Source organism: Clarias gariepinus, chromosome 3, assembly GCF_024256425.1.
Source record: "Clarias gariepinus isolate MV-2021 ecotype Netherlands chromosome 3, CGAR_prim_01v2, whole genome shotgun sequence".
NCBI classification, from domain to species: Eukaryota; Metazoa; Chordata; class Actinopteri; order Siluriformes; family Clariidae; genus Clarias; species Clarias gariepinus.
Window position 1 is genome coordinate 42,058,100 of NC_071102.1, and position 15,754 is coordinate 42,073,853.

Sequence of the window (15,754 nt, forward strand, 5' to 3'; positions counted from 1 at the left end):
AGATCTTTCTGTGATAATGTATCTATATTTCATAAACCATTAAAAAAAGGTTTTCTTAGGAGTTAACATTGAAGTTTGTCAGTGAAGTCTACCGTAAATACTCTAATAGTAGGTAAACATTAATAGAAAATAATAATGAATCTTAAACAGTGCATATCATGTCATTATATGTAAGTCACAAAGGGCAAAGAGAACAAGCCTTACGGTCTGGAAAATGTTGTAACTGTCAAAGAAGGGAAATTTAAAAAAAAAAAGGAAAAAAGATAAGAGGAAAAAAAAAGTGTAAAATTCCTGTGTGTTAATGTCATGCAGTTCATCTTAGCACACCTGTGTGTGTGATTGATGTGAGACAGCGAAGCCTATAATCTGTAAAGGCAAAAACTGGAGCTCTGCACACACACACACACACACACACACACACACGTACACGTGCATTTACAGAAAGAGAAAAAGAACGAGTGATGGAAAAAAAAATGCAACCAGGATGTAGTGCTTCTCAACACAGAGGGCCATGTAATCAGTCTGTGTAATTAAATTAGCACGGGTAGCAAGCTTACCCACCAAATGCTAATCATTACATCACCGCCAGCTGTGTGCGCTCATGCTATAAAGAAACACAACAAACCCCGGACATGTGTTAGCATGTGGGTAGAAGTTGGACCTCAAACAGTTGGAGCAGGTTTGTGGTCGAGTTCCATAATGCCAGTGCGGTGCGTAAAGTAATATCCTTTCTTCAGCCATAAAAGTGCAAGCGATTTAGCATGCTTTCCCCACACATTCACACACTCACACACTACTCTGCAGTAACATGTTTGTTGGACTGAGCGTTCCCTCGCACACTTTTTTTTTCTCGGGATGGAGTGTGCTTTCTCGAGGCCACAATAGAGCCAGTGTGCTTGGGTTGTGTGTGAAGGGCCGTTTCCACAGTTGGTGTGTGTGTGTGTGTGTGTACCAGCTGACCCTGTTATGATAGGAAAACTTGAATATCCACAGCACATTCAGAAAGGATTTACACCCATTCACTTTTCCCTCACCTATTTGTGACAACACGGCCTCGCTGTTAAAATGTGTGAAATTGAATTCATTGAAAAATTGAGTTGAATAAGGACACAAGCTTAGCTGTAATGCACGGTTCAATGCAAACTAATAAATACCAATAACACGGACCTGTGGGTTTCCCAAGGATAGTTTTTACAGATGGGGATCGCTTGCGCCAAATTTATGTGGAGTTCAAAAGTAACAAAAGTCATCCTTTCACTGATCTCAGATCAGAGCTCCCTTAGTGCAGCAGACAGTGTAAACAAGTCCGAACCGATCGAGGCTGCAGGGATCAGTTTCTGACCTCAGAACTGGACAAAAGACAGAATTTGTTTCTCATACTCACATTTCAAGATGACTTTCTTTCTTCGCGTGGCTGGTTTCCAGACAAGCAGGAGAAATGAAGGCCGTGCTAAGAAAGCTACCCCAAGGATAAGATGATAACGTCTAGTGGATGTGCTGCTGCTCAGAGCTGGTAAAAGTACACCAAGGTTTTTACTTGGGTAAAAGGTGCAATCACTTTTTTTTTTAATTCTGCTTAAATTTTTTAACTGATTTCAAATTTAAGTTGCTGAAAAGAAAGTTTAAAAAAAGCTTCTTTTATCTTAATAGCAACTGTAAGTTTCTTTATAATTAACATGAATAGCTTTAATTTTTTAATTTCCAGCAAAATATAGATTTTGTAGCTGCAGTACAAGTTATCCAGCTAAAATGTTAAAAGACGTGCCAAGCTAGCTATATTAAAAGAAATATATGTGCAGGTTTAAAAGTTACAATGTTGAAAAATAGCTGAACTTGTTAGTTGCCAAAATTGTAAATTATAGATTCAGTAGCTAAAGTATAAGTAACTAAGCTAGCACATAAAACAACAACAAATTAGCTAAAGTTAATAAGTTTATATACAGTCTACTACTGTAGCTACACAGTAGCTAGCTGTGTTGCTAAACTTTCTACATTTGATCTTGAACATAGAAAAATAGAAATTTAGTAGCTGGAATATATATTTTTTATATTCATATTTCATAAAAATGCTGTGTTAAAAAGTTAAACTTTTGTCTCATCATTCCACAAAATATTTGCCCACAATATTTGGATATTCATCATGTTTTCTGCAGGTTCCCCAATAGTTTCTTATAAATAGTTAAACTTGCTAGCATCAATTTACAAAATAAGCCAGTTATAAATTTATTAACTATATTATAAGTTCAAGCTAAGATGCTGGGTTAAAAGCAGACTAGATAAAACAAAACAAAAAAAAGTAGTTTTACAGTTTAGATAATGGCTAATAGCTGCTTTGCAGACCTAGTACTATACTATAACTATACTGTACACGAGACCCTTGCCTAGGTTAAAACTGCAATGAATACCAGAAGTGCAAGTACAAATTCTTTACCAAGTTCAAATTTAGTTTGCTGTAGAAAAAAAGTTTAAACTTAAGCATTATTTTATGTAAACATATAATTTTCTGAACCTTTACACATCAAAGCAAAGATTTAGTAGCTGAAATATGGTAAATAAGTTATCAAGCTAAGATGTTAAATGAGCTATTAACCCTACATTTTATGTTCATGTTTACAAGTAGCTAGCTATAAATAACTAAATGCGTTAGTTATACTTTTCATCATAAAAGCAGATTTAGTAGATAAATCTACTGAATAGGGAGCATGCGGCGTAAGCGAGAAGCGACAACAGGTTGAGGCGAACGCCGTGACGGATGTTTTCAAAGTAACTTGAAAGTAACATAATTAGCATAATCTGATTCTTTTTTTACATGTAATAATTTTAAATTGGTAATTAGTCATTTGTACTAGATTATTTTTTTGAGTAACTTACCCAACACTGTTTACAAGTAGCTACTTTGGAAGAAATAGACGGATTTGTTAGCTGTGTTCAACATGGCAAATTATAGATTTTGTAGTTAAAATCTTTTTGTGAGTTATCAAACTAATAAGCTAAATTATGAACACATCAAAATAAAGTTTATACAGGGTTTGGCAAGTAGCTAACCCATTGATCTTGTAGGGTAGAGATTTGGTAGGGTACAGTATATTGATGGTATATTATTAACAAGCTAGCTAGATCTAAATTATTAATGTGTAGCTATATTAATAGCTAGCTTGTTATAAATTCTTAAACACCTTATATTTAATTATCAAAATAACTAAGTAAAGATTTAGCCGGTATCAATTTATCAAGCTAAGTTCCCAAAAAATAAGCTAATGTTAAGAAGAGTATAAGCAGTTTTGCAGTTTATATAATGGTGAGTGGCTGTGCAGCAGTGCAGGGGGTTAATGTACTCGTGCAATAGTACAACAAAATGCATGATTTAGTTAGCACAAATCATAGACTACAAAGTACATTACTTTATCTAAACATCAAATGTAAGTTTTGTGATATTTATTGTGATAACGCAACAAAGTAAAGATTTAGTAGATGAAATAAAAGTTATCAAGCTAGCTATATTTAAAACATTTACATGCTAATAAGCTAGTAAGTTATCTTTGTAACAAACTAACAAAGGATAAGAAGTTTATACATACCATAGTTTTACGAGTAGCGAGCTTGTTATAAATACAGTATGCGTTAAAATATACAGTACTGAAACTCACGCATATTGGACACACATTTGCCATTTGTCAACTGGGCATAACTCCAGACGCACGTGTTCCCGTAGTGAAAAGGAAGTTGTGCTGTGCAGTTGTTATTGGAAATGGGTCTCTTGACGGAGGAAAAAGTATTCATAGTTGAGTATTATTTCCGCTCATACAGAAGTGGTCGTGACAGGACAGAACAATTCCTTGGCAGAACAATTCCCTCCCATACCCGTCCCAGTCCCCCGATCTTACGCCATCTGATGCCTACTTGTGGAGAATTTTAAAGGAGAGTGTGTTCAACTGTAAGGATTCGCCAAGAACTGTGCCTGCATTAGATGAGCAGATCGTCTCCTTTAGCAGGACTCTCTGAGAATCTGGGTTGAGAATCTTCAAGAACGATATCTATGTAGATACTGTCTACAGCGAAGCAGTGCACACAACACATACATTATGCACATTGTGGTAAATCACCATGCTAATAGTGTGTATGTTAGGTTCTTTCAGGAGAAATAAGATGACAACAAGCTAATATTGTTCGTCTTTTCATTTCCTTACTGTATATTTTGGCACATACCTATCTTGCATCTTAAACATAGCCTAGTAAGAAATTAGTATCTGCAGTATATGTTTTTAAGCTAAGATTACTTTATTAAAGGTTACATTATTGAATAATTAGCTATATCTCCAATGCGTATGTGCAGATTTATTAGTTGCAAGCTACTTTAACTTCTTACCTTAAAGAATTTGCAGTGCAAAATGAAGATTTAACAGCTGTGTTCTAAGTTATCAAGCTAATAAGTTTACTTTTTTTTTTTTTTTTTTTTACAAGTCGCTAGCTTCCAATAAATGTGTTTTGTCTATGTTAAGCTGTACAGGGTAACCTTGGGTAAATTTTGTGTGGGAAATTTGAGTTTTTAAGCTTATCCATACTCCACATTTGGCAAGGGCATTGTATACTACAAACACAATGTTCAGAATGTGACCCTGAGGGAAACTGGCCCAAACTGGCCCAAAATCTCTAGTTCACGTCTGAATGGCCAAAGATAAATGGCTTCTACAGTTCCTACCAAACAAGACATCCGGAGAGCTACTTTTCAATCGCACTCTGGAATGTGCTGGAGCTGTTGAGGCAGGATTGGGTTGCTTAAATTTAAAATCAAGACAGCGTGTACTGAATGTGTGTTTCATACGACCGTGAGTTTTACCCAGGGGCAGGTACAGTAAGTCCATTTCCTGTTTTCTTAGATCACACCTGCCCACTTCCTGCAACAAAGAGAATGTGAGCTCCAGACGGCTGGAAGAAACCCACCAGTCTGATAATAATAATAATAATAATAATAATAAAATCCAAACCAGAACCACTGTTAAACATCTCAGCTTTGTAGGTCATGACCTAAAACATGCTAAAGCTAATCTCACACACACACACACACCTGGTGGAAATCTATTTCCAGATGTTTGTAAAGAAGCAGAATTTTCAGAGAACACTGTGGAAGATTATTAAATCCAGTGTGGGTTTATCTCAGAAAGAATGTAGAATCGTGCATGAACATGTGTGAACATGATCACACCATTAAGCGGCTTTCTATATGTTTATGTAGCTGCTTGTCTTGGATGGGGATTTGACAGTTGCTCAGGAATGGGGCGTGTTTTAAAACATCTATTCATCCATTTAGCCACTTACATACATCTGTCCATTTTTCAACTTGTTTACTGATATAGTAAACAAGGTAAAGTATGTTTGTATGCAAGATCTTTTTCGCTGTAACAGTTTGCTGAATTTGAAAACACTGCTTTGCATGTATTAATGTGCTTGTTCCAGTAAATAGTTTTCTTGGGCTTTGTCCTTTTTATCCTACAGGTCACCATATCAGACCATTTGATCTACAAGCTCTGGCACAGATTTTACACTGGATGCCCTTCCTGTCACAACCCTTTCATTTTCTAATCATGCATGCAGTTCCTGTCTTGTATGGGGTTTAGAGTTAAGGGTCTTTCCCGAGGACCCAACAATAGTGACCCGGCTGTGGCAGGGCTCAAACCCCCGACCATCTGATCAGTACCCAGGGGTAGATCAGTGGTTAAGGCATTGGACTATGGTTCGGAAGATCCCAGGTTCAAACCCCACAACCACCAAGTTGCCACTGTTGGGCCCTTGAGCAAGGCCCTTAACCCTTAACCGCTCAGATGTGTAATGAGATAAAAATGTAAGTCGCTCTGGATAAGAGCGTCTGCCAAATGCCTAAATGTAAATGTACCCAGTACCTCGAATGCCTGAGCCGCCACTGTCCCACCATGTTTCAATAGTTTATAGAGACAAGAATATGTTTGGAAGGAGTCCTCATTGTCAGTGCTGTGGATCGGTCAGATACAGATAGAAAGTGACTTAATTTAGTTAAATCTTTTACCATAATGTGACACAGATCTAATTTATAGGGCTGTCTGAATGCACAAATTGAATGTTTTTTAAATCAGATCTTTGTATGCGGTCAGATCAGAATTCATGTGATTTTTTTTGCCTATGCACAGGTGTAGAGAACTCGCAGACAGGAATTTTATAGCAGTGCTATCCATGGCCTCTACAGCATCTGTCTTTCTTCCTTCTTTTGGACATCAATTCATACAGCCGACTAACTGCTTGCTGACCTCCAAAGCAAAACCCCAAGCAATATCACTCACTCACTCACTCACTCATCGTCTATATCATTTTATCCTGTATTCAGGGCCACAAGGGCCTGGAGCCTATCCCAGGAGACATAGGGCACACCCTGGACAGGGTACCAATCCATTGCAGGGCACACACACACACACACACACATTCACACACACTAAAGGCAATTTGGGAATTCTGATTAGCCTAATCTGCATGTTTTTGGACTGTGGGGGAGAAACTGGAGAACCCAGAGGAAACCCACTAAGCACGAGGAGAACATGCCAACTCCATGCACACAGAGACGGGAACCGAACCTGGACCCTGGAGGTGCAAGGTGACAGTGCTAAGCATGCTGCAAAAGCAAAAAAATTGATAAATTTTACCAATCAAGGTATTAATTGGTAAAAATGTGACACAGAACATTCCCTAAAAAGGTTTGTTCATGTCTACAGTTGTCTGAGGTTGCATTTATAGCTGTTCATTTGAAGTGTTGTTCAATATATACTCTCCAAGCAAACATTTGGACGCTTGATGACCGTTTACGACAGCTGACGGGACGTGTCGGAGGGACATCATTTCAACAGTCATCAGACGTCCAAATGTTTGCTGGGTAGTCTTTAATTACTGATGAAAATGATTGTCGTATAAAAGGAATGAGCTTTTTCTAGAAACTTTCTTGTTAATTGTTTTCCCATAAGAGCATACCACATCAGTTACATCACCTTACTCACTCCTGCTCTTTTTTTTTCTACACGGCCCTGTCTTCAGATTGGTGTCTCAGTAGGGGGCGTGGTCAAGTGCAGACTGTAATTGGGGCAAGAGTGATGGGTAATGAGCGGGTAACGAGTGAGTGTTTACACCTGTGTGTGGTTAAGGAGTACTCTAGCTTATTTATACACCCTTGTTTTCAAGTGAGAGCTGGAATGTATGTGTGTGTGTGTGTGTGAGAGAGAGTGTGTATGTATTTAGTGCGGGTGTTTTTTTTCCCAGGGACTGTGTATTTCTCTCTTATTTCAGTAAAAGATTTTATACTGGCACAACTTTGGCTAAAAAGGATGGAGCCTCATTAAAAAAAAGAAATGTGTCGATCACTGTCAAACATTTTCCTTTCTACATCATTTTTACATATTTATAGCAGTGTACAGATTTCATGCCAAGAGGAAGATTATATAGATTCTTTCACTTTTTACATACTAAATTCTGAATGAAGAATGAAGAATAAGAGGAATAGGGCTTTGTAGTTCTCCATAAAAAACGTAAATGGGTTAAACTTTTTATTTGCTTTTCATGCATGTAATAATCCCCCATGGTCTTAAACTACCCAGATTGCATCTAAGTATATATACACACACGCGGATCTATACACACACTCCATTTAGGGATTACAGGGTGCGTCTCGGTCTCCTTTTGTTCGTGTTTGTATTTAATCCTGTGGATTCTCCACCGCAGAGCCATTAAAAGCCAGCGTGACACAGGCGCTACTCCCACACTGAGAGAGAGAAAGAAAGGGAGATAAAGTGCTATATTGTGCGCGTTAAAACAACTTGCACTTTTGCTATAATTTGGAAGCTTGCATGCCTGAGCAGAGTGCATGCATTCGCTAACATACAGTACTTGCAGGACAAAGTCATGCATTAAAGAAGAAAATAATAATAATAAATATATATATTTATGTATATCTAAGGCAAAGAAATGTTCAACTACATGAGGTAAAGTTTTTGTACAGCAATTTTATTATTGTACATGACCACAAAGCAGATCGCAAAGTCTACATGATGGCTTCACTCAAAACATAGCTTTGTGGAAATGCTTTTTTTTTTCTTTCTTCCCAACAATGGAATGAAGGAGTCTGGTAGTGAAGGAAGGATGGACAGACCAGACAGAGGGGGAGGAGGAACGAGAGCTGAAGGAATGAGTGGGCACGGCTTGGGGTATCTGGGCAACGGTGTGTGTATGTGTGTGTGTGTGTGTGTGTGTGTGTGTGTGTATTTTTCCTGCTGAGTTATAGCCAAGGGTCAGTTTTTACTTTGCTGAATGGACAAAGGAAATCGCTTATGAGCTGACAAGAAGAGTCTCTAAATCACTGCACTCTCCCTTTTCACACAGTTGTAGGGAGTTTGATGACCTTTTCAGACATATTTTCCATCAGACTAATCATTTAGGGAAATAAGAAAGGAATGAAACGCGTGGTGGTGATGGTACCCTCTTGCCAGTGGTCATTTGAGAAACCAAAAAGTGCTTTTGCTTAGCAAAAAAAAATTAGGTTTCTGTCATGTCACGGTGGGGTGCTTACACTGGAGACTCCTTCCATAAATGTTCAATAAATATCTCCTGATAGAAACATTCATCAATTCATTTTTATCTGCTTATGTGGAGCATATGCAGAACCTGTAGCCTGATAAAGGACTGGTCAGAATCAAGGACTCAACTTCATCATGGTCTAGCTATTAAAGAAGGCTTCCCCCTTTTCTCTTCCTTACATTTCCATGCGCTCTCCTGTTCCCTTTCCTGATCTCCCCCACCTTCAGGCTTGGGTTTCAATTTTCCGTGGTGGCTTTAAGTGCTGGACCCAGATGAAGGACGGGGAAAATAAAAGGGAGGAAGACAGGAATCGAGCGGAGGAAGAAAGGGAATCAGCCGGAGAGAGCCGACATCCTTTAAAACAGCACCTGACCTCAAAGGAGACGCGGTGAGACAAAGAGGGAGAATGAAGTGGGCGCTTTACAGAACAAGGGAGTCGTGTTTAAAAAACAAGCTGGGTGACTTAGGGCAGGAAAGAAAAGCAAGAGCATGGACAATTCATAGCAAGCAAAGTGTGAACTTCCTGAACTGCCCAATTGCCTGAGGCGAAGGAAACCTCAGGCCAGATAGTCAAGGACAAAAGAGGGAAATGATAAAAAAAGACTTGCTCAATCAGGAATTGCGTATGATTCGTTGAAATTAGACTATTTCAAACAAAATGCAGCATATGTATTATTTAAATATACACATTCTGATGTAACTCCGTGTCCTTGAGGTCAGTCATGTTCAGTGATAAAGTTCTGGGTGGTCAGAAAGGGAGCAAACCATCTGCTCTGTCTCAGCGTCAATGGAAAGGGCCATGTGTCCATTTTGCCTTGCTTTCCATATATATCACGTGCACGGGGAAAGAAATAGTGAGGGATGGAAATGAAGGCCAGTTAAAGAGACATAAAGACTGATTTAACTGCCGTATATTTTCTGCTTCCCCCCACGTAAGCGTTCTATCCATGACATCCGACCTTTGACCTGTGACACCAGCTTTTGTTGATCCATCAGGTGCCGACTTGCCCCTGCATTGGGATCAGATTCCAGCATGACACAAATGCTAACACAATGCATTGCTTCGCTAAATATACATTTACTCTGTGTATGTTGTCGTTTGTGGGAGCTCTTTTCCCTCTTCTCCACATTTCACATTCTGTCTTGACAGAAATCAGCCTCAGGCATAACTTAACACTATCTCTTCCCATCATGATGGACTTGTGTGGACTTGTGAGCTTTTAGAACAAAGGCTCTGATTTAAGTGGCTCATCTTCGCTCTCATCCGGGTTCGGCTTCACTCTCTGACTCTCTTTGTTGTGCGTTCTTCTATCCCTTCCCGTCCCATCCCGTCCCCTCCTCCCTGCCCGCTTCTCATCCACCCCATACTAACTCTGGGCCCCTTGAGGAGGATCTGAGGGCTTACTGAGAGGGATCAAACAGTGGCAAGACCGGAGCCTTTCAACTCCGCAAGCACAGCTGAGATTAGGAGAGAGACGTCTGGGGGGTTATAATAAAAGAGTTTGGGAGAGCCTACAGGGTAGGGTGTAAAGAAGAAGGGGAAAAAAAGAAGAACAGAGAGCAAGAAACATGCCAGCTGTTGTTTTTGTATTATACACCACTTTCTTGAAACTTGATGTGGAACTTGATGCCGTGCTGCCTCGTAGCAGGCACAACCTGTCGCTCTGAGTACTTCAGGAACGAATGTAGAAGGTTAGATATTTCTAGTGGAGTGCAAAAATATCATTTTGGGGGTTCAGGAGTTGAACCATGTTGGGTCTGGTGAGATCAATCTAGTACCCTTAAAGGCTCTTTGTACCCTTTGGGCATAGGCATCAAATGCAAAGGATAGAGGCACACTGCTTTTTTTTCATTTGCCCCAAGCTACCTCAAAGGTCCATAGTACCAGCAGCAGATCAATAGCTTTGCAATTATGCAAATATGTTTTGACATGCCAAAGGAACAGACAGATGTTCAGCATAGCGATTGAAATCATGACTTTGGCAATGCAGCAATGAAGCTCTAATTCAAGAGGGCAATAGTTGGTTATGCTCTTTTGGTTGGAGGGATGAAATGGATGAGATGGATGCATTGGGGTTCCTACTTGGGGTTCCAAAACCCTTAGAATTGAATGCAGAAAAACTCCCAATCTGGTTTCCAAGCAGAATCCCTTTAGGCAGCCAAAAATCTACCTGTTTAAAGAACCCCAAAGGAACGTGAATGGTACTTTTTTCTTTCTGTGTAGAATTTCCAGTTCTAAACAAAATCGTTCCTACTTGGAATACTGAACCACACAGGCCTTATAGAGTATGTGTGCAATTGGTGTTGGTGATGTTTTAAGCTTCTCTTGGACAGATTCCCGAATTGCTAGCCAATGCAAATGATTTCTCTTTAATAACAGAGGGCACATGAAATGGTAGGCTGAGAAATGACTAATGCTTATTATGCCAAAACTGAGAGCACACAAGAATATTGTATATTCCTAATGCAGGCACATCGTCCTGTGATTTGAGAATGCACTTCAAAGATTTGAGATTATACTTCAAAGGGTGTGCCAGGATGTATGTATAATGATTCAGAAGCTTAGAGACCAGTGAATTTATTGGCAAAGATGAAGGCAAGTGTGTAGGGCTATTGAGAAGAAAACCCAACAGATGCAGGGGCAAGAGCGGGTGAGAGGTATGAGATTGTACCGAGTGGAAGCTAAAAGTAGGAAAAGGAGCAGTAGTATAAACAGTACAGATTGAGATAAAAGAAAGCATGTGTATATATAAGCTTGAGGTAAAGTTTAATGGAGAGCAAATATTAGTGGACTGGGAGAGGAAATATGAGGTGGGGTAGGGAGAAAATAGCTTGAAGAAGGTACATAAAGTTAATTTTGAGTATGTGGCAAGCTGTGGTTAATTTTCTCTAGAGACTCTGGTACATTTTGTCATTAAATATTAACTTAAAATAAAGAAGTGACTAGTTTCATAGGATTGACCTTGCGAATGGTAAACTACATTAACTCATGTTAACGTGTTTAAAAAAGCCTTTTGCATACCATTTAAAGATATGATGCTGTGGAGCATTACTTTTTAATCTCGTGACTACTGTATATCTTCCTCCAAAAAGCTTATTAACTCAGTGTCCAGCATCAAAAATATGGCTAGCCAGTTAAATTCAGGTATAGAAAATATCGAGCTAATTGTATGAAAAAAAAAACTATTACGAGCTTCTATATAGTGGAATATTTGCACAGGGTGGATCAGGGTAAATTTGGGTGGATTGGGGTAAGAAGAGGGGCAGATGAAGTAATGCACCCATCATGACGTACAAACTGGTGGGGACAGCGTCTTAATCTGGGGTTGCTTCAGTTGGTCAGGTCTAGGTTCAGCAATGTTACGTGCTCAAAAATGAGGTCAGCTGATGACTTGAATATAATGATTGACCAGGTTTTCCACTAATGGACTTTTTTTCTACCCTAATATTATGGGCATTTTCCAAGATGATGATGCCAGGATCTATCAGACTCAAATTGTGAAAGAGTGGTTCAGGGAGCATGAGGAATCATTTTCAACGATTGGCCACCACAGTGTCCATGGAGAATCTTGGGAATGTGCTGGAGAAGATTCGTCTATCAAGACAGGAGCTTGATGAGAAATGAATATGACCCTGGATGGAAATAAATGTTGTGACATTGCATAAGCCTGTCAAAACTATGCCACAGCTGAAAACCAAAGCATAAGGCAGTCCAGTGAAATATTAGAGTGTGTGCCAGTGTAAAAATAAGTTTGGATGGGAGGTATACAACTCTGAGCGAGAAGTAGTCAGATGGAGACAGATATGCAAATCTGAGACAGGTTAAGTTGGGGAACAGGTTGAGAGTTCTGAGAAAAATGTAAAATCAGGAATGTCTTCTAAATTCCTGCAAAAGATTCCATCAAAGCAACATGACTTTATTGAGCTGCCTGACACTGGTCTATCTGTCTGAGCTGTTAACTGGTTTAAAAGCTATTTATCAGGCAGGACTCTGTCTAACCTGTCCAATGTTATTGAGCTGCCTTCAACCAGCGTTGTGTGTGTGTGTGTGTGTGGAAGAAATGCTTTATAAACAAACCTGTACAGTGGAACCTTGGATTACGAGCATAATTCGTTCCGGAAGCAGGCGTGTATTCCAAAACACTCGTAAATTTAAAATGTTTATTTTCCCATAAGAAATTATTCGTCCCACAGCCCAAAAAAAATCAATACATAAAAATAATTAATACAAAATATAAAGTAAAAATAAAACAAATTAACCTGCACTGTACCTTTAAAAACAAGAAGCGCATGCGTGATACATGATACTCGGTACTTGTAAACCAAGACTTGCTCGTTTTTCAAGTCAAAATTTATTAAAAATCTTTGCTCGTCTTGCAAACTGCGTCACTCGAAATCCAAGGTTTTACTGTATAGCTTTTACAAATGCTGGATTCTGTCCCTCACTATGCCCACGGTTTTATTCCTGCTTGTGGTTATCTTGTGCACCACTTCATTTACTTCAGATGCACACACACACACACACACACACACATATACTGTATATAGTGTAAGGGGATATCAAAATGTTTCGAGATTGGGTCTGTTTTCTTGCTGTATGTCCTTTCTCAGACACCTTAAAACCTGGCAGTAGAATTCTCTGTTTACAGTCTTGGGGACGAATAATCAATGCACAATGTTGTGAATGTTAAAAAAAGACGATAAGGATGCACTCGGTCGAGCTGCAGACCTGCCTCACCTTTTTCAGTTGTGGAGATGATGGACTTTTCGACTGTGAAGACTGTCGCTACGTCTCAGCATCGTACTCCTACCACCAAGTTTCATCACTGGTAATGATTCTTGACATGAGGGACGTCTGATCCACAGCACACCGACGTTCTTTGCAAACTTCGACGCAATGTTTCTGCTGCTCCCATGTCAGCAACCTGGGAGGCAAACTTGGCAGCAACATGGCGCATGCTTACATCACACGTGAGAATTGCCTGGACTGTTCTGTATGACACTGACAATCTGTGGATTGTTCTCTGACAATTATCATGCAAAAGTTGCTAAATGATTTAGATGGTTTCGGGGCTTGAGCTCCTTGAAGGTCTTGCTGATGTTTTGTCGTCTAACTCTCTCGAAACGCACGTGCCACTCAAAAACAAAACTTGTTGAATGTCTCTGCGGCAGATTTGCTGAATGTGCAGAGATGTGCAAATTTTTTGAAAAAAATGGTAATGCACGTTTTAAGAATAGCACTAGCCTTTTGGCACACTGACTTATGACTGCTTGTGACTGTGCATGCAGCCTTGTGGTGCCGTCTGTTGGCGTGTTACAAACTAGCCTCGAAACTTTTTAATATCCCCCTGTTCTATTATAAATCACAATCAGTATAAGTTTCGTTCTTGTGAAGTTCAGTTCCTTGGGAAACATGAAACCATCGAGTCTGATCGCTGTTGACAAATTTAAATCAGAGCTAAAGTAAGTAGATACCACTCTTTTTTTGTTTTTGATTTTATTAAGCGGTTTCTTTCATTGTTACATTTTATCAGAATATTTAACTTTTTATATGTGTGTATTTTTCTTTAAACAAAAAATACACCCATTAAAATCATTAAAATCTTAAATATAGTGGTTTGGTTTATATTCCTAAAGTGTTAGGAATGTTATCACCCGAGTTTAATTTACTCAGTTACATATTTTATATTTTATATAAATTCGATTTTATTGTGTTGTAGCTGAGTCTTGTTGGTTTCTTGTGTGGCCGTGTAACGTGTCCGTGTGACCGCGTGCTTTTGATATCTGAATTTGTTGCACTGCTGTATTCCACTGCCGTCTTGGCCGGTTCTCTGTCATAAAAGAGATTTTAATCTCAACAAGACCTTTACCTGGTTGAACAAAGGAAATGAAAATCAAAGGCTGGGAAACAGTTGAAAGTTGAATAGGGGCTGATAAAACTGGGTTAGAGACAAAATATGGAAATATATGTGAAACTGGATTGGATTAGATTTTGGGTAGGGTTGGATTGGGCATGTATGAGAAATTGTTACCGATTTGTAAGCCAGGGCTTATGATAAAGCTGGACGGGGTACACCTGCAAGTTAGATTGATATAAAGATATTAAAAAAAAAAATGTCATGAGCAAGGGGATGAGTTACAGGTTAAAGAGGAGCAGGTGGAGGAGAATGGGGTAGAGAGGTACAGTATGCAGGGCATGTTGGACTGAATCAGGTTAGTTTGCATAGTTTTAAGGGGGGGGGGGGGGTGCTGGGGTAGGGGTCACCCAATGTGCCTGGGTTTATTCATTCTAACCGTGTCTTTAGATTTATTTTCTCACTAGCTTTCTCTGCATGGTTATGGTCAGCTTTCTCTCTCCAGTGTCACTTTATTTATTTTGGAACTCTTCTTGATGAACACAATCGAAATGAACAGAAGACGGCACTAGTGCAGAAACATTCCTTTGTGCCCAGACCCTGGGCCAAATAAACGAAAGAATTTGTGAAAGCTCTTACCCCCCCAATAGTGTGTGTGTGTGTGTGTTGGTGGGTGGTCCAGCCAAGGTCCTCTCCTCGGTTTTGTTGGGCCTCAGCTGCTCTCTTGCTCGCTGCTAGTTGTCATCAGGGAACTGCAGCCGCTATAGCAGCACTTCAGATTTTATCGTTTAAAGTAAAGGGGTCCCTGGTGTAAAAGCTTGGCAGGGTCCAAAGACAACTACAAGCACGGCTCCTGCCTGAATGCGAAACACATTGCAGCTGGAGATGAGACTGATGCTGGTTTAGAGAGCTGACTCCACAAATTTCATGGATTAGAAAAAGACATAAATGTCGGATGATGATGATGATGATGATGATGAAATTAGAAGTTTGTCCATCTGTAGAGGTCCTCTACCTATATCTTTCATCTATTGTCCTTTGAATTCACCAACACAGCCTATTTATCAGGTGATGCTTAATGAATTTAAAGCATAATCTTTCAACTATGTCTGTTTATTGGGTTCTTGCCTTATCCAAGACCACAATTGTACCTAATCTGAGCTCAAACTAATATTTTTACACTCCATTTCCTTTTTTGTCAGGGGAAATCCTCTGTACAATGTATTGGTTAGCTTGGCAGGTTAGCAGTGTGGTGAAGCTGTGGGTTTGGCCTCAGGCTTGAGCTGGTACAGCCGTCTCCTGCATATACAGCT

At 39.4% G+C, this 15,754-nt stretch overlaps 1 protein-coding gene across 1 annotated transcript in view; it reads left to right on the forward strand.

Moving 5' to 3' along the window:
• The window catches only part of LOC128518710 (sialoadhesin-like), a 1,187,000-nt gene that overhangs the window by 657,582 nt on the left and 513,664 nt on the right, over positions 1–15,754 (forward strand). The window lies entirely within an intron of this gene.